Raw genomic sequence first — 19102 nt, 5'->3', positions numbered from 1 at the left:
GGGTTGACCTGGTCTACTTCCTGATCCACAGCTACCTCAGCTTCGAGTGTTCATTTTCATTGCGTATAGATCCATGACAAATTGTTCCTTGTCATGAAATAGACATCGAACAGAAATCCCTCAGAAAGGTCGTTTCAGTACAGTGTAGGCCAAACAAACCCAGCAGTGCGACATTTCCTGTGCTGTTATCAATGGTTTTTAATTTCATGTTCCACTTCCTCTGTGAAGTTGAGTTTTGCCCACTTTATGATTCCCTTAGGCCAATTACCCCACAGCAGCAGCTTGTTTGACACTGTGTCAGAGAGAGTGAACGCAGGGAGCTAAATGGTGAGAGGCAAGATGGACCAATATATGAAACCATATGTTCTACCAAATAAAGTGTGTGCATGTATTGATACACGCACACGTTTTGTAGCATAGCATAGCATCTTTATTTATAACGCACTTTACATCCAACTATGTTGACCAAAGTGCTACAAATATAAAACAGAGAGGAAACAGTTTAAATTACATATAAAATATCTTAAAATTAAAAGTAATATAATTAATAAGAAACGTATTAAGAGACATCAACAAGTCCTGCTGTGCTAAAAGCCAAGGTAAATAAATATGTTTTAAGACGTGATTTAAAAACAGATAAGGAAGGTCCTGTCTAACATGTAAAGGCAACTCATTCCACAATTTTGGTGCTGCCACAGCAAACGCCCGATCCCCTCTGAGCTTACGATTAGTCCTGGGCACACTCAGGAGGAGCTGGTCTGCCGACCTGAGGGACCGGGAAGGTATGTATGGATGAAGAAGCTCAGAGAGGTACACAGGGGCAGCATTGGACAAACATTTAAAAACAAATAAAAGCATCTTAAAATGGATCCTAAAATGCACGGGCAGCCAATGAAGTGAATATAAAACTGGGGTGATATGCTCGTATCTATGAGTGCCAGTTAAAAGGCGTGCAGCAGCGTTCTGGACTAACTGCAGTCGAAAAACAGAAGATCGACTCACCCCAAAATAAAGAGAATTACAGTAATCCAGCCGAACGGTTACAAAAGCGTGGATTACTGTTTCAAATTGCTGTCTCGTAAGAAAGTGCTTAATTTTGGCCAGTTGCCTCAGATGAAAGAAACTAGACCTTACAACCAACCCGATCTGGCTTTCAAGCTTAAGCTCAGGATCCATTTTAAAACCCAGATTAACAATCTCTGGTTTACAGAATGATTTCAGGGATTGCAAATCAACACACGGAACAGCAGTGGAGGCAGGTCTGAACACCATTACTTCAGTTTTAGAATCATTAAAACAAAGAAAGTTTAGCGCCAACCACGACTTGACGTCCTCCAGACATGTTTGTAAACGATTTACAGACGACCCATCTTTCTTTTTAAGAGGAACATAAATCTGGCAGTCATCTGCATAACAGTGAAAAGAGAGTCTGTGTTTTCTAAAAATTGAGCCCAATGGAAGTAAATAAAGTGAAAACAGGATAGGGCCCAGAATGGAACCCTGTGGTACTCCGTGAGACAGCGGAGCTCGGGAGGACTCACAGTTTCCTAAGCAAACTGAAAAGGTTCGGTTTGTTAAGTAAGACCTGAACCATTTCAGAGCCACACCTGCTATACCGACACACTGCTCCAAACGTGAGATTAAAATTTCATGGTCTACAGTGTCAAATGCAGCAGTTAAATCGAGTAAAATAAGAATGACACTTTCACCAGAATCATATGATAAAAATATATCATTAAAAATTCTTAAAAGTGCTGATTCAGTGCTATGCATTGCTTTAAAACCAGATTGAAAAATCTCCTGAACATTTTGTGCATTCAAGTATGAGATCAATTGGTCATATACAATTTTTTCCAAGACTTTAGATAAAAAGGGCAGCTTAGATATTGGTCTAAAATTCTCAACAGCGTTTGTATCTAGCCCAGGTTTCTTAAGAAGTAGTTGCACAATTGCATCTTTGAAATTCTTTGGAACCACACCTGAAGTAAGGCTGCTATTTAAAATGGTTAAAATAGTTGGACCTAAGGTAGAAAAGACTTCTTTCAGAAAAAGGGGAGGGATAGGATCATAAGGTGAGCCTACAGGCTTTAAATGAACCACCACCTCCTGTAGCTGAGCAAGAGTAACCGACTCAAACTGTTGAAAGACAGCTGAGCAAACTGGAAGATCAGAGGGGTCAGATGTGGGCAAAATAATCTGCGCCCTAGCCGAGGCTACCTTGTTTATAAAGAAGTGCAGAAACCTTTGACACATTTCAAGTGAAGGCTCAAAACTAAGAGCAGAGGGAGAGCTTAAAATAGTCTCAATTGACTTAAACAATATGTGTGGTTTCTGATAATTCACCATAATAATATTTGCAAAGTGTTTCCGCTTTGCTTCTTTTATTGTAAGCTGATATAAGGCCCAGCACTCTCTTAAACGTTGTAAAGAGAGTTTTGTGACAATATATGGACTGGATGTATCGCACTCACTGATTTATGCTCACAGCAATGGAAGCATCAGACCAGGATTCAGCACCTTGGACAAGGAGATCAGGAACAAGCCACGGACCTGCTCTACATCCTGAGGCACAGCTGCTGTTATGTAACAAAGCAATAACTAGTTGCCTCTCCAGGACGTTCTTTATCACCTGGACAGATTTCAGCCCCACCATCCTGTGCTGTAGCTGGGGAGGGTAGAGCCTGCTCCGCATCTTAGCTGAGCTTGCTGTGAGTCCCTCCAGCTCGCACTGGATCTCCAGAGGATATATCTGTTTATTACCAAAATGTTTTTACAGTTTTTCTCGATTGCTTAAACACTATAACCAGGCCTCTAAACTAAAATTTCAAAACCGTAACGCTATTGGTCAAAAAGCTCACCCATTTCCCTGAACTATAAACACTATTCCCTGCTTTGACACATGACTCAAATTTGGTGAACTGTTACTGCAAAACTCTACACACAAATCCCTACATTTTACAGTGCTTACACCATGTAGTCTTTTAGAAAGCACTAGCATGCAATAATGTTAACTTAAGTCAGCATAGCTTGAGCTCAATTAGCACACAATTAACCAGGTGGAAACACTAGGAGTCAAAATTTAGCACACACCAATCAGAACCTACGATGGATAGATAAAAGGGCCAAAGTCAGCTCATTCAGGTTTGAAACAATGGATCCAAAGAGATGCAAAGGAAGAGGACGTGGTGGAGAAAGAGGACGTGGTGAAGGAGGAGGACGTGGTGGAGGAAGAGGACATGGTGAAAGAGGAGGACGTGGTGGAAGAGGAGGAGGAGGTGGTCTAGGACAACAGGAAGGTGGTGAAGGAGGAGGACGTGGTGGAAGAGGAGGAGGAGGTGGTCTAGGACAACAGGAAGGTGGTGAAGGAGGAGGACGTGGTGGAGGAAGAGGACATGGTGAAAGAGGAGGACGTGGTGGAAGAGGAGGAGGAGGTGGTCTAGGACAACAGGAAGGTGGTGGAGGAGGAGGGAGAGGTGGAGGAGGAGGAGGACGTGGTGAAGGAGGTGGAGGTGGAGAACGACGGCGACAAGGAAGGGGAAGAGCAAGGGCACGAAGACAGTCAGTCTCGGATGAAATTCGAGCCACTTTAGTTGACCATGTCCTTGTCCATGGGATGACTATGAGGGAGGCTGGGCAACGAGTACAACCAAATTTGAGTCGCTTCACTGTTGCCTCCATCATCAGAACCTTCAGGGAGGAAAACAGGTAGGTGTACTTGCAGTAAGACTGCTTTGTACAGTAACTTGTAAGTTACTGAACTTATGTGTCTTGAGTTTCAGTATGTTTCCATTATTTGCCTGTAAAATGAATGTGTGACAGTTACAGTAATGAGTGCTTCTATTTTTGTAGGACACAGAGACGACCACCTGGTGGAGGCAGGTTAAGGCTTTTGTCGGAGGGGCAAGAGAGGGAACTTGTAAACATGGTAATTGCAAATAATGTAATCCGCCTGCGAGAGATTCAAAGGAGAGTGATTGAGGATGATCATCTTTTTCGAGGCATAAATGCCATCAGCCTCTCCACAATTGACCGCATCCTCCGAAAGAATCAATTCCGGATGAAACAGGCATACCGAGTCCCTTTCGAACGAAACTCTGACAGAGTGAAAAACCAACGTGTGGAATATGTTCAGGTATGAGTTTTGATACTGTATAAAGTATTGTGTACCATCACAGCATGGCAGTTTATGCTGCCATTTCAGCACTCTTGAACTGTGGTTCAGGGTACCGATTGACTCTACTGTGTTATGTGTTTTGCAGAGAATCTTTGAGATTGAAGGACGGCCTGTTCCCCATGAAATAATCTTTGTGGATGAGGCAGGTTTTAACCTGACCAAAAGAAGGAAAAGGGGGAGGAACATAATTGGCCATCGGGCTATTGTAAATGTCCCTGGTCAGCGTGGGGGGAATGTCACTATGTGCACAGCCATCAGCCAACGAGGGGTACTCCACCACCATGGCGTACTAGGACCCTATAACACTATGCTTCTCCTTGCTTTTCTTGATGGTTTAAGACAACATATGTTCCAGCTGGACTACAGGGAACCAGCACAGCCAGAGCAGCCTCACTACGTTGTTGTGTGGGATAACGTCAGCTTCCATCGCGCTGCTCTGGTTCGTGACTGGTTTACCAATAACCCAAGGTTTTCTAATATCTTTCTGCCTGCATACTCTCCCTTTCTAAACCCGATAGAGGAGTTATTTTCGGCATGGCGGTGGAAAGTGTATGACCGAGAACCTTATGTCCGTGTTCACCTCCTTCAGGCCATGGAAGAGGCCTGCCTAGACATATCAGTAGATGCATGACAGGGGTGGATCAGGCATGCAAGAGGATTTTACCCCCGCTGCCTGGCTGGGGCCAATATAGCCTGTGATGTGGATGAGATTCTCTGGCCTGACCCAGACCAAAGACAAGATGCTGAGGTGGGATAATGTTTCTGGTGTGTGTTGTACTGTATAGTACATGAATGACAATGTGCCACTGTACATACATTGGTTGCGTCTTTTGTGTTTATCATGTGACAAGGGTTTTGAAGGGGAGAACCATAAGCAACCTAATTGTTTTGGAACTATTGTTTTGAATTAATTGTACCAGTGTGCAAAACTCTGTTGTAGTGTGTGTGTTTTTGAGGGCTTGTGTTTGATGTCTGAGGGCAAAGTTTGGTTTTTCAGCAGGAGTGAATAGTTTTGGGTGTAGAGCTTCATTTTGACCTGGAAATAGGATGTTTGGGGAATTGAGTGAGATGTTATGGATTTGTGTTTACTGTTGTGAGGATATGAGGCGTAGTTTCAAGAAATGTGTTTTAGCAATCGAGAAAAACTGTAATGTAACTCTGGAAGTATAATATATAGACGAATGAAGTTTAGCTGTATGTGAACATAATTGTTATGGAGGTGCAGAGTAAGAGTAAACAAATCCTAAACTTTAGATTTAAGACAGTTTGCTCGTACCCACGTAAGAGCAAAGTTTAGCCCATGGTTCTCAAAATGAAACTTAAAAACTGCAGGTTTTAATTCTCAAACAAAATGAGTCACTTCCTAAAACAGCTGCTCACTCCGGCAGCAGACATCACAGCAGCGAGAGAGAATGAGATAATAAACAGTGACTGTTTTTAGCCGTGGATTAATCCATGTTTGTTGCTCTGGGGAGTTTTCCAACAGTGGGACACTTTATGTGGGACTGAGTCAAAATAAAGTAGTTTCTGTTGATAATGAGGATCCTAACACCCCGTAAAACACTGAGACTCACTGATATGTTTTTAATGCAGCAGAGCCCTGTGGCACAGAGGCATGGATGTTTAAGTGAGACGTGCCAGTCATAAAATCTCAAACTGGCGTCTTTGGGAGGATTAAAAAACTGGAAAACTGGTGTTACAAGTGAAAATTAAAGAAAAAAAGGTTTTTAAAACAGTATTTTGGGTTAAAGTTAGGAAAACATGGTTGAATGTGTTTTTACTCTCTTCTTTTTGTCTCTTGTTAGTGTCTGATAGAGATCACCAGTTCCTTATTAGCTCGTGTAATTAGCCTGTGTCCAGTCCATCGGTCTTTGCCAGGTAGTTAGTGGGCTCTTACTTTAGTGTTTTGGTACTAACCTAACTCATGGAATAATTCTTGTTATGGTTAAAGTTCCTAATTTTTCACCTGTTTTTCTTTATCCTTTGGCATACTGGGTCCTCCACAGTTTAATCACGCAAAAAGACTTCTTAAAAAGGTAGTCAAGTTAAAACCATACTGCCTCTAAAATGCATTCATCAAAATTGTACATAAAATTGCATGAAGTAGTAATTTTCAAATCTTCATCTTTTGTTTTTGTAACAATTTTGACATCATTAACTTTAAATGAACTGTTGGAGCCAAATGCAAACTGCAGATAAGTGAAGCTTAGTTCATAGTTTTATTCACTGACTCAGAATTAGAGGAAGTGTGTTCTGCAGGCTGGGCTGCAGGCAGTCAGAGCCTGAGGTGGTGTGGAGTGGGAGTGAGCAGACGGCAGTGGGGGCAAATACAAGGAACATAAGTGTGTCTAATGTGATACAACTCTGACTAATGTAACGTCCTAATGATAAGTTAGTGAAAGAGGCAGTCGTTTAATACAGGTGCAGGTGATTAATCATGTGAAATAAGCGTGTCAGAGATCCAGCATGAACCAGCAGGTACGGGTGGCCCTCAGTGGACACCACAGTCCTGAGGACAGAGCTTGCACTGAAGGCATGTGTGGACCAAAGTCTAATTAAAGACATTTAGAAAGGCTACAGACAGGAGCGTCTTTGGTCACATGTCCTCTGAAAAGGACAGCTGTACTGAATGCATAAAGCAGTGTTAAATATTCTTACTTTGAAACCAGAACATTCTTAAACGGCCCTGAAAAAGAAACGAGACACCGCTTAGTGTCAGGCTCATTAGCTCCTCTGTGGAACAAATGTCACCGTATAACTGGGTCAGATGTGAAGTGTGTGTTTGAAGGAACATTTTAATGCCTGAAACACACACACACACACACACACACACACACACACACACACACACACACACACACACACACACACACACACACACAAATCCTATAAAATTGCTACCAGAGAAAAAGATGGGGGAACATTTACAGTTTTTTCTGATTGCTTAAGCACATTTTTTGTAACTATTTGCTAATTTTGCAAAACTCTTCACACAAATAAGAAAACCTGTCACCCAATAATCAAAACATTGTAGTTCTCTTGCAAAAGCAAACACAGCTAGATTAACTCCTCACACCTTCGTAAAAATGGTGTTTCCGTATCAAACAGTTAACACAAGCCATCATCTACTAAGCACACAATGCGCCAACTGCACACTGATGGTATGAATACAAAACACTTCTGGCTTTTGCTTTCTCTGTGCACAAGGTAGGCTATGTCAGTGTGAGCTCATACTTCTGTCATAGATCCATAAGCATAGAGGGATCCAAACTTCAAGTACTGGTGTTTATTCAAACACATCAAAACAAACACAAGTGTTTATTTCCAAGTATAGGATTATTTGCAATCGCCATAATGACTATATGGGTTACTTGGTCTGCAGTGAACATGCTTCCTCTGCCCCAGCATCTGCTCGTCTAGCAATTCTGTAAAGTAACAATTTCAGTATTTTTACATCAATGGTATTGTTGTGTTTCTCATTGGCATATGGCAGTGCTACAAATCTTAGTGCAAAGTGACTGTACTCACCGATTCTCAAAATGTCCTTATGGTGCTTGCTACAGTGTAGCGGCTCGAGTTAGGCTGGACCCGTTGGCCAGCTTCCCTCAGGGTCATTCCACGGTTGATTACATGGTCCACTATTGTAGCTCTGATGTCATCAGCAATTCTATTTCTTACTCTTCCTACCCTTCCTATCCCCCCTCCTCATCTTCCTCTTGCTCCTCCTTGTCCTTGTCGTCCTCTTCATCCTACTTCTTCACCTCCACGTCCTCTTCCTCTGCCTCCTCTACTTCTCACTCTTCCTGCTCCCTCCATTGTACTCCGCACACACAGCTTACCTGTATTATAGTGCTTAGGCTGATTGCAAAGTGAACTAATTATCTAAAGAAATTTTCACATGTGAAAGTGTGCCAGACAGTTGGCAGATTAGTGTTAATGATAGCCATACATGTGTATACTTTTGCTAGGAGTGTGTTGGAAATTTGGTAATTGAGTGTTGTGCAGTGAATTGTGCCTACAGTTTTGCAAAGTGTGTGTTACAAAATTGCAAACTGAGTGCAAAGCAGTTTTTGTGCTTTTAGTTTTGCAAACTCAGTGAGTGGTTTTGCTATAAGTCTGAATAGTTTTAGAGATTGTGCTACAGGAATCACAGTTAGGGTTTAAGCATTCAGAAAAAACTGTAAGCTTGATTGTTGCAAATGTGCCTCAGTGGTTATGAGCACAAAGTAATAAAGCCACTGAAATACTGCAGACATTATTTTGGTTTCGAATACTTTATCGCAAACAAGGACATAAAGTCCTTATATCCTACTTCAATGTCACAGTACAATTGATTATGTCTTGCATTAATACATATTATTTCATGACCCTTTATGGGTCAGATACTAGTCAAAAAGTACTACATGAAGGAAATATGTTAGTCTTTTTTGACCCACCCCTCCTTTTTCTATCACACTGCTTTTATCTTTCTTTATGAGAAAGACAGGTGGGGTAGATGGATTGTATTTGCAGCCTGAATTCCTCCAGCACGTTTGTATACTACACCCTGTGTAAAGACCAGGGTTTTAATAGTTTTGCAATTTTCATTAGTTTTTATTTTTATTTAGTTTTGACTTCAGATTTTCAATTTTATATCAGTTTTAATTAGTTTTTACCAGTTGTTTGCTAGTTTAGTTTAGTTTTTAGTTTTTTGAAAATCCTTAGTTTCAGTTTAGCTTTGATTAGTTTCAGTTATAGTTTTAGTTGTTTGCAATAATTAAGTGTAACAAAATCCCAGTTTCATCATATCAGTCATGCTCTTCTGCTCATCCTTGGGTATGTTGCTATTCCAGCTACCATACCCTGCACCCTGGACAGGTCGCCTGTCTGTCGCAGGGCTAACACGCAGAGACAGACAACTCACATTCCCACCTATGGGTTCTTTAAATAAATAAATAAATAAATAAATAAATAAATAAATAAATAAAGGCAGGTGAACAACCATTGATACCAGGCAACTATAAAATGTATATCTTGGCCCCAATGAGACTATTACAGTTTTTTACAGACGCTAGGACACATTTCTCAATACTTAGGTCACGTTTGTAAAACTCCTCACACAGTGAGCACAACAGAAGTCTATGTGGGCCAAACTGAGGACCAGTTATCATTGTTTTGGCACAAAATGCATTCAATGACTACATCTCTCAAATTTCATGAATTATCTTCTCACTCAGACACAACAACTGCCAAAAATCTTTGTATGGACAGGACATTTTGCATGTGCTTACATACTGTTTTCAAAACTGTTAAACTTATGGCCAAAACAATAACACAATGCAAAACTTAAAAAGAGCAAAATCCAACGGCAATATTTTATTGAAACATATTTTAAATCTAAAAATGCAGTTTAACCAGCCACAGCTGATTCTCATTGTAGATGAACATCTGCACAGGTGTTACTCCTTCAATTTTTCAACTCCTTCAATTCTGGCAGCCAGAAGATTCTTTCCTAGGTGTGTTGCCCTAGATGACATGAGATGTGATGTGGATGAGAACCTGTGGCCAAATGGAGAAGACCGAGTAGATTAGCATTACTATTGTATGTGTATCAGTGGATGGTGTGTATACAAATTCTTGTATTTTGGGATTACTTAGTGCAGAAAAATAAAAATACAGAAACAAATATTAACGAATTCTGCATGATGTCTGATTCATTCCAGTAACATATATTGAAATTATAAACAGAGATGTGTCCTTGTTTTACACAAGAAAACACTGTGTAACATGTTGTTAGTGTTTTCAGGTCATTGTTTTGTGGGTGACAAAGTGTGTTTGTCGGCTGTCAACCTTTGCTAGTGTTCTGGAAGAATGAGTTTATTTGAGACCTGAATGAAGTGTTTTGGTAGTTGTAGTGCATTTTGAATGTGAAATGAACTGCTTTGCCAAGCTGACGGTCAGTTAGGAGGATTGTGTGAAGAGTTTTGCAAAAGTGACCTAAGTATTGAGAAATGTGTCCTAGTGGCTGTAAAAAACTGTAACTCTTGCAGCACCGGGTGTTCCTAATTTTGGTTCAAGTGAATTGATAAACTTTTTGAAGGCAACTGACTCACACAGTTGTGTAGATGTCCCAGTCCTGTTGTCTCGGGATGCATCACGCTGCCTTGCCTGGGGTTAGCTTCTGTTTCTGGGGATGAGGTTTGAGTGCGCTCCCTTACCTTCTCAAGGTAAGCTAGGTTAGCCTTCTTGTGTGAGCTTTTCAAGTGCACTTTGAGGTTTGTGGGATTTTTTCCCTTTAGAAATGTCCCTCATAATTTGTCTCTTTCCACTACAAGACACTTGCTTTATCCAAAGCACAGTCATATTCAAAGTAATCCCAAATTGGACTCTGGCGCTTTCTCCCGACTTTTCCTGACATGATTCTGCGCGTGGACGGAGCAACACAGACGACTCGACTAACGTGCTGCCACCTGCTGGCATGATGAGACACAGCAAGAAAAAATCTGGAAACTAAACTTCATCTTCACCCTCGACTATTGTAGGACACGCACACATCAATGAAACTAAACACATTTTTGCTATAAATTCAGTTAATTTTAGTTAGTTTTGTGAACACTCATTACAGTTTTAGTTAGTTTTCCTTTTTTTGTTTTTATTTTTATTTCCGTTAATGAAAATGTTTTTCGCTTCTAGTTTTCGTTATTTCGTTAGTTTTCGTTAACGATAACAACCTTGGTAAAGACTGTGTCTGTATATGGACTGTGAGCTATGAAAACAACAAGAATATACTTAAAAAATAATAGCATTGTAATTTTTGGCATTTTGCTGAAGCTGCTGACTTCTCTGAGGCATCCTTTGATTTGATGCACTATGGGAGGAATACTGGACACTGACAATTAGTGCTTCTGCATGAAAGAGCAACAAAATAAAAATAAGGAGGCACAAGGGTGCCGTGACTACAGCACTGTTAATCAGGAGACTGTGTTTGTGTCCAATCTGCACACTTTGTCTCTTGCATTGGGTTTGAGCACCAAAACTGCTTTGTTAGGTTTATCAGTCATGATTAGGGTTCAAATTTTGCCATTCACATTTTTATTTATGTCTAAATGTCACGCCAGGGGGAGCCGGCCATGTGTCCATGCGTAAGTAGTCGGGAGTGAGACTGGATTCATCACTGGCTGGTTCCTTCAATAGTAGATGTCAAGTAGAGTTATTGGAGATGAGGTCAGCAATCTATAATCCACCATCACTTATACCGTCTGCTTTGAATTGAAAACAGCTCAAAAGGTAATTAGTCTAGATGACATATTGACAAGGTGTAAACTGTAAATGTCCTTGATCGCATCACTGGAGTTGAATATCCATCAATAGCATCATGCTGTTGGTACTAGAGACAAGAAAAGAACTAAATAACCCGATGAACTCTCACTCAATGTGCTAGACTCCTCCCGTGTGAAGTATGGGATGAGGTTCCCTGTTTAAGAGAGATTTAAACTTTAAGCCCCTCTGTCTGTAGCCACAGGGAAATGTGAGGTTACTGCTGAGGATCGATGAGTCCTCTGCCTCAGTCAGGGCACAGTGGGAATATCAACCACCAAGTCCAATTTGCTGTACAAAGGCTTTGTTACAGGAGGATACTGCAGACTCTGTCATCAGTCCTGTTTTCAGCATTCACCGCTGGACCGAGTGTGGTGAGAGAGAGGGACGTTTTTATTCCAGTATAACTTTCTGTCTACAGCCAATAATCCAACTCTCACTGCCACTGTGATTTGGATTTTCATCGACTGATTCAGCGAAAGTAACAAATAGTCCACACAAGACAATTACTTCAGTAACATTTATGAAAACAAACAAGGAGTAGCAATGAAACGGTTTCAGTAATGCAGCGAGTGGATGAGTCAGTGCTGTAAAAAGAGTGGATGGATGTGGTTAAATAGACAAATTCTTCAGCGCTGTTACGATGAACCAGAGCATCATTTGTTAAACATTAGAAGATAACAAACAATCCAGCAGTTCACAGTGACACGTTATCAGACTGTTCACAATGAGCCTCACTGACAACTGAAGCAGATCAATATACAATCACAGGTGCCGTTTCCAGTTTATAAACCCACAGGTGAACTCATTAAAATCTGCTTGTTGCTTCCTTCTGAGACCCACTTTGCAACACGGTGTTCAAACAGGTGCGTTTTAAACAAAGACGACTGGCTCCATCACAAAGTAAAAGTAGATGATCGCATTGTTTACAGCAGAGGCTCCTTTTGGACGTTGCCTTTCTCGTTTGGATTATCATTAATTCATTTGACTACAGACACACTGAAAACTGAAACTCAAGATTGTATGCAGTAGTTAAAGTAGATGCTATGTGCCGACAACATTTCATTTAAACGCTCTGACTTAATATATTCTTCGTTTTTAAATTGCAACCATGGAAATGAATGAATCGTACAGTGGTTTCCATGTTTGTGCAGCTTTCATCCTCACAGTAAGAAGGCTGGGATAACGTATTGAAGTCATTTATGACAGACTGGTGTCATCATCCATCCACACATGATTAAGCAGTATAGTGTAAATGCAGTCACCTTCTCTGAGCAGTGCGGTTCTTCAGACTCCTTTTGAATTGGCTTTTACAGCTTTTCTTGACCTCCTGACATTTTCCATCAGGGTCAAGAAAATTTGATGTGAAAAAGACATGAGAGGAAATGAATACTGACTTTGACCTCAGCTAGAGTGAAGCCACAGGCCAGCTCTTACCCAGGCCCAACTGAGCTGCATTAGTGTTTGAGCCCATTGCTCTCCAAAACTGGATCGAACTGACTACAAGGAAGTGGGCGGGGCATCACATTGCCCTTTTTTGGCCCCACTTATTATTACATATGGGCGTGGCTCCTGTGATGTCGTGCACTGGTTCCTCAAGTAATGTTTGAAGCATTGAAATGAGCATTGCTGCTCTGACATAGGATTGGATGAGCAAAGTTCGGATACTCTGGTGTGTAAGTTTCATTAGATAACCACTTAGTATGAACACAATCTTCAAAATGGTCTTAATGGTTATTCAGTATGAGTGACTTAGCCCATAAACTCATCAAAGTGTCCACAGAGGTCAAGTCAAAAGCTTTTTTCCCTTTGTAGGATATCTATAGGACCAGAAGTCTGTAACCAAACAAATCACCCCCTGGTGGATATTATAAAGAATGCAGATTTGAGATACTTATGCATCACCGTCACTTTTCAGACCCAGAAGCTACAGTATATCCATCTCTTTTACTATCTCTGCTTTTGCACATACCTGTTGCCACAAATCGTTATTTTATTTCTAAATCTGTCTTCCAAAGAGAATAGAAATGACGGACACGTCTTTTGTATCTGAAGCCGACCTGGAAGTGCCTCAAAAACCTTTTGTTTTTACCAGCCAGCAGGCTCATCACAACTTGTTAGTCAATGAGTGTGTAGTTGCAGAGGCTTATCCACCGCTCATTTGGTCCTGACAATGCTCAGAGAATGCTAACATTACCTCAACAACCACTTGGTGATGTTACTGCAGCAATGTCAATCTTTTGTGCTGTGGATCAGAACCATAATAAAAATGTAGAGCAATGAATATTACACAAAGTCGTTGCTCTCTAAGGTAGGTGCCACGTGCCTCTGACTGTCTGTAGCTCAGCTGAAAATGTGCGTGACAGCTGATTCTTTCAATTATTTCTGAGAATTAACAAGATGCAACAAGACTCGCTGACAACGGCAGGTTTGGTTACAAGGGAGGAGAGTTTCCATTATTGATAATGCAAATGTAAAAATTAAAGGCCTTAACTGACACTTGTTGTTCATGTCAATAAATCATGTGGCTTGTGATTAACACTCCGGTGTGTGTACGTTTCAGATTCCTCTTTTCTGTCTTTGTGATGCTGTGCTTTGAAAGAGACAGAGCGTGTTTAAATGTCCATATTGTTGAAATGCTTTCAAAGCAATTATTATTGTTATTACCATTTACAACACAAGATTGAGTAACGTAAGACTACAATACATGTGGCACAACAGGAAACACAGGAAAAAGCTTCTTCATAAATAAATGCATTTAAAAAATCTTTATCTCGTGTTGTCCTGTCATTCATTGACAATTTCAAAAGATTTGGATGCAGAATGGAATAATTTCCAAATTTCAAAACCCCAAATTTTACAATTCTGTGTTCACAGCAGAACGTAGAAAACATCAAATGTAAGATGAGCTTGAATGTGTTCAGTCGCCGCTGTGAGGAGTCTTTCTCTTGATGGACAAAAAGGCTCCTGTAGCGCTGAGTTGATTGATGCAACTTTTCACTTTTGCAAAACTGATGTGATTCACACTGATTTAAACTGACTGGAGAATGAACATTCATGTGTAACTCTAGCTCATTACACATGTTTATATTTGCAATTTGCTGAATTTACCCGTTGTATTCACACAATTTAAATATATAAATTTTTTTAAACTGCAGATTTCCCCTTAATTTAAAAGCCGTCCCCATCCACCCCACGCTCAGCCGATCCTGCTTCCGACTACAAAACTCTTGAAAATACAAACTTTAGCTTCAGATCAATCAGACTTCTTCCAGTAAAGTGTCAGTTTGTGCAGGATTTTCCTTGAAGATGTGCTGCCAGTGTTTCGCACTGCTGACTCACACTGTGGTTCAATCCCTGTTCAGCTTTGTGGTTGACACATAAGCTCCTGGTAACATGGATTTGGTATGAAGTTGGCTGATTGGACAAAACTTCTTCCTTTCACAAGGCTATCTATCAAAATCTGTCCCCTTTTACCCTTCACTGCTCCCAAATCAACACAATTACTGGCGCTAACTCCTAGAATTAGCTCTTAAAGTCACACATCAGTCTGTTTTTGGGAGGACTTTTTGGTTTGTGGTTAAAAAAAGTATAAACTTTCAAGAGTGAAGAGAAATCATATGAAGTTGTGACACTGAGCATAAAGGCTACATGTTTGAAAGGTAACAAAACCGGCGCATGTAGAGTTAGAGAGAAGTGCAGCACTTTGATCCTGTTGTTTTAACTATCACATCGCTGATGTGCTCATACATGAAAGTGTGATCTTACACAAAGCTTCTCAAACTTTGTCTGGCATGCACATTGCAGAAGTGGGGGGAAATAGGCTAACACCCCACATTTTTTACAAAGTACAAAATAAACTGGATTTTTGTGACATGAAGATCAGCACGACTGTGCTATTTTATTTTCTCTGGATTCGTTTAAATTACAATAGTTTCACTCTTTGATAAAAGATGTAAAGAGGTCGGGTTTCTCAGGGATCCTCATCTTTCTGCCACAGTCCTCGTCGTGTCCATTTACAACACTGCAGAGCCATGAAACACTCAATCCACATTTGCCTTCATTAGACGAAGAAATATAGTGAAAGAAAAGAATGACATGCAAGAGGTCCAGCCTGCAACACTATTAACACTAATTCCAGTTTTACCTGTAGAGTATGACACCTGCCAGTCAGGTCCCAACAAAGGAAGAGCTATTGTCATGATGCTGATGTGGTAAGACCACATGTGGACCCAAAGGACCTGAAAGCTGCTGGTCCTTCACCAGGTGTGACCCAGGTTAGATAGATTTTCAACTGTATGTTTGCAGGACTTTCACCTCCTTCCTGCGTGTGCTGTGATTTCTCAACACTGAATGTTTTATATTCACTGTTACAGAGACTAGTGTGTAGAATTAGAAAGAGGCGGGATCTTAGGTAGTCTTTCTTCACCTTGTATGAAACTGGCCAATCACAGTTGATGATAATTCTCTAAATTAGCTACGGCTACACTGATACTGGATTCTCTTCTTCTGTGCTGATCTGTGGAGAACCTCGTTGCTCCAGAGGCTCTGTTACATTGTCACTTTATCTATTCGTCATGTTGTATATTCAGAACCTATAATATACTCATACCACAGTCATGCTGACAATAACCAGCTATACTGATCCAGGCAGCTCTAATTCCCTTCTTCACTGTAAGATTCAAAATCCTTCAGCTAGAACAAAATAAAAAAATAAGGCAGCCAGGTTTCCACCACAGTCACTGCCCTTTGTCATATAAAATCTTAATCTGTGGTTTAAAAAAATGTGGACCACCACCATTTGTTTTGGACTAAACATTAGCATTTGTCTTGATGGTTTTGGGGCAAAGAATTAACCAGCGAGCAGAAAAAATGAGAGCTGAACCAGAGCAGCAACGTTTCTGATGCTGCTTTGTTATCTCTCCCACCTACGTCCTTGTTAGATTTTCTAGCAAGCTAAAGTTTGTGTTCAAGAAATATTTTCTACCAACTTTTTATTGATTAAGATGAAACACACAAAAAATAAAAAGCTTTAAGCCTCGACTCTGATGCCAGACCTCTTTTACATCCACCTCTTGTCCCGTTGAGCTAATTAGCTTCATAAGTTAAAAAGCAGCATTCCTAAGTTTATGTTGTGGATAAACTGAATCAGAATCAGACGTGTTCAGTTTAATTTTATTTATATATTTCCATTTCACAACAGTCACCTCAAGGTGCTTTATATTTTAAGGTAAAAGGAAATCCCAACAATCACACAACATTGGAGCAAAAGATGATGCTTTAAGTTCACCATGTCACAAATGAATTACACTTGAAATGTAACAAACTGTTAGTGGCGTAAAGACATTTTACTTATATATTTTATTTATTGATTTATTGAGTAGTATTCAAATATCTGAGTGAATACAGCATAAAGATCTACCACAAAGCATGAAAGCACGAGACAAGGCTAATTAAAAGGTATTGGCTGAAGCATATATGCTTATTACGCCAACTCTTTTAACAAAAGGTCTTTTAGCATGCAGCTCATGTACACAGGGCTGGAAGCAAAGAGTGAAACAAACAAACAAACAAACAAACAAACAAACAAACAAACAAACAAACAAACAAACAAACAAACAAACAACTTTCCAGCTTAGATAAGTAACTACATTAAATTAAATGTCATTTCAGAACATAATAAAACATAACGTAATCAAAGCAAAACAAGAGTTTCAGTATTATTATTTTGCCCTTTTCATTCTTGATGTATGCTCACAGCGCAACCACGTGCTGACCATTTTAGTTAAAAAAGACAAACAAACAAACAAAAAGCACAAATGCATTGAATTCCTTCTTTGCAACATCAGCCTGTCTGCGGTGCTCTGCTATTGAACTGCAGCCATTTATGACCAGAGAGACGATGTCAGGGTTTCAACCATGTTTGCTGGGTGTGTAGCGAAGACGTTATAGTACTAAGTTATCAGCTTATGTTAGCAAAAATGATCAGCAAGATGCAGCTAAACTATAAGCAGTATTGTGCAGACCACATATGCAGTAGTCATGACTGTATTTGAAGCTATTTTTATTTTTGTATGATTTTATATGGAATATGGCTGAAGTAAACTAAAGCCTAAAATACTTAGTCAGCCATTTGTTTAATACTAATTTAACATTATAAAATTCACATATAAAACTATGAATTGTAATTTTAAATGGTTTAAAAGCAGGTAGAATAGCACATGTAGGCAAGTATAGAGTTAGATGAGGCGAAGCCACCGAGAAGTTTAAAATATATTTGCATAATAAATAAATAAATTGCATAAAATAAATATTTGGCATGATTAAATTTGGGTATCACTGGTAATTGGCCAAAGTTAAAAAGGTAAGTTGTACAAAATAAGTAAAAATATTCAAAATAAATGTTTGTACCACAGTTTTTCGTCCCGCTGTGTTTCCTCGGTGAAATGTCTCATTATCGCTTTCAGTGCCAGAACTGTAGGAAATCCTTTTCTCTATAGATGGCACCTCTGCACTGTCACAGGCTGCAGCAGGTCGATGGTGTGGTGTTAATTACTGCCGGGACCTCCTCTGGAGCAGGTAGCTTATCGCTCATGGGCTCCGACGGGGGAGCTGTCAGGGGGCAGCGTTTTCAGTGCGGGAATCGAACCAAAGACACAGCCTGGTTTTGTGTTTTAAAGTGTGTGTAAACGAAATTTCTATAGAAATAAATGTCATTATGAGCGGGATGATTAATACGATTCAAGAGGAGCCTGTCAGTGTGTAAATAAACTAGGACGTCTTTGACAGCCTCCACCCAAGAGCCTATAATGTTACCGGAAACAGCCGAACACAGCCGACGCCTCCCGAGGGTGTGTGTGTGGACAAAGTGTTAGGGATGCTGCTCTTTCAGAGCGCGGCTACCGCGGACGGTCAGGGAGCAGACCGCTGGCTTACCGGGAACACTAACCAACGCTGAGGCGGGGGAAGCTCCACGCACGGCGGCAGCTGAGCGGAGGATTTACCTGACGCTCCTCACGGTGCATTTACGGACCTTTTTCTTATCCACCTCGGGGAATTAGACCAAGTGTTGTGGGACTGGAGGAATTCCAAGACTCTTCGCTAACTGTCTGTAATCTCGGGACCCCCGTGCATTCATTTCTTCAACATCTTCTCCGAAATGCAAACGTCTAGGAAACCCTAGAATATGGTGAGTTTAAAGGTCTTTTCCCTTTTAAAACGGCTTTTTCGTGGAAAGTGTCACAAATGGAAGAAATGCAGCGCCGTGTGGTGACAGCTGTTAGAGAGGAGCGTCCTGCAGAATGGACACACTGAAGGCGAGAACGAATTTTGTATTCACACAAGTCCGTCAACTCTCACTCACACCTAACAATGCAGTCTGCACAGAGGGAGCACAACAACACCCAAACTATGTTTTTTAAATCTATAAGAAGCATATAGAAATCATCTTTAAATGAAACAACAAAGCCTGCCTCCAAAATCTCAATTGAATCATTTAATGTAAATGTGAGAATTATATAAATGTAGCTATCATATGTCATATGCAGGTACAGTATGAATACTGAATTACAGTCATCTTTTTTTTTTTTTACCATTTATTTGTAAATTATATACGCATTATATATGATTTGT

At 40.3% G+C, this 19102-nt stretch overlaps 1 protein-coding gene and 1 long non-coding RNA gene across 16 annotated transcripts in view; both read left to right on the top strand.

Annotated features, from left to right (window-relative positions):
• The first annotated feature begins 3508 nt into the window (after window positions 1–3508).
• Window positions 3509–4399, top strand: LOC143412546 (uncharacterized). The gene is made up of 3 exons (XR_013093060.1): window positions 3509–3705; window positions 3850–4132; window positions 4260–4399. It is a non-coding gene; the product is annotated as an uncharacterized LOC143412546 (long non-coding RNA).
• Window positions 4400–18296: 13897 nt separating this feature from the next.
• The window catches only part of ptprfa (protein tyrosine phosphatase receptor type Fa), a 358380-nt gene continuing 357574 nt past the window's right edge, over window positions 18297–19102 (top strand). For 4 of the 15 annotated variants that reach the window (XM_076874473.1, XM_076874472.1, XM_076874470.1 and 1 more), the window contains exon 1: window positions 18303–18659. The gene's annotated coding sequence lies outside the window, so the exon portion shown is untranslated. Of the gene's footprint in view, window positions 18660–19102 lie in introns of all 15 variants that reach the window. The other 11 variants (XM_076874479.1, XM_076874477.1, XM_076874484.1 and 8 more) reach the window with 9 other exon arrangements.

The sequence above is a fragment of the Maylandia zebra genome, linkage group LG15 (genome assembly GCF_041146795.1).
Source record: "Maylandia zebra isolate NMK-2024a linkage group LG15, Mzebra_GT3a, whole genome shotgun sequence".
In the NCBI taxonomy this organism is placed as follows: domain Eukaryota; kingdom Metazoa; phylum Chordata; class Actinopteri; order Cichliformes; family Cichlidae; genus Maylandia; species Maylandia zebra.
The sequence above is the reverse complement of the archived record's forward strand: the minus strand, read 5'-3'. Positions and strand labels throughout refer to the sequence as shown.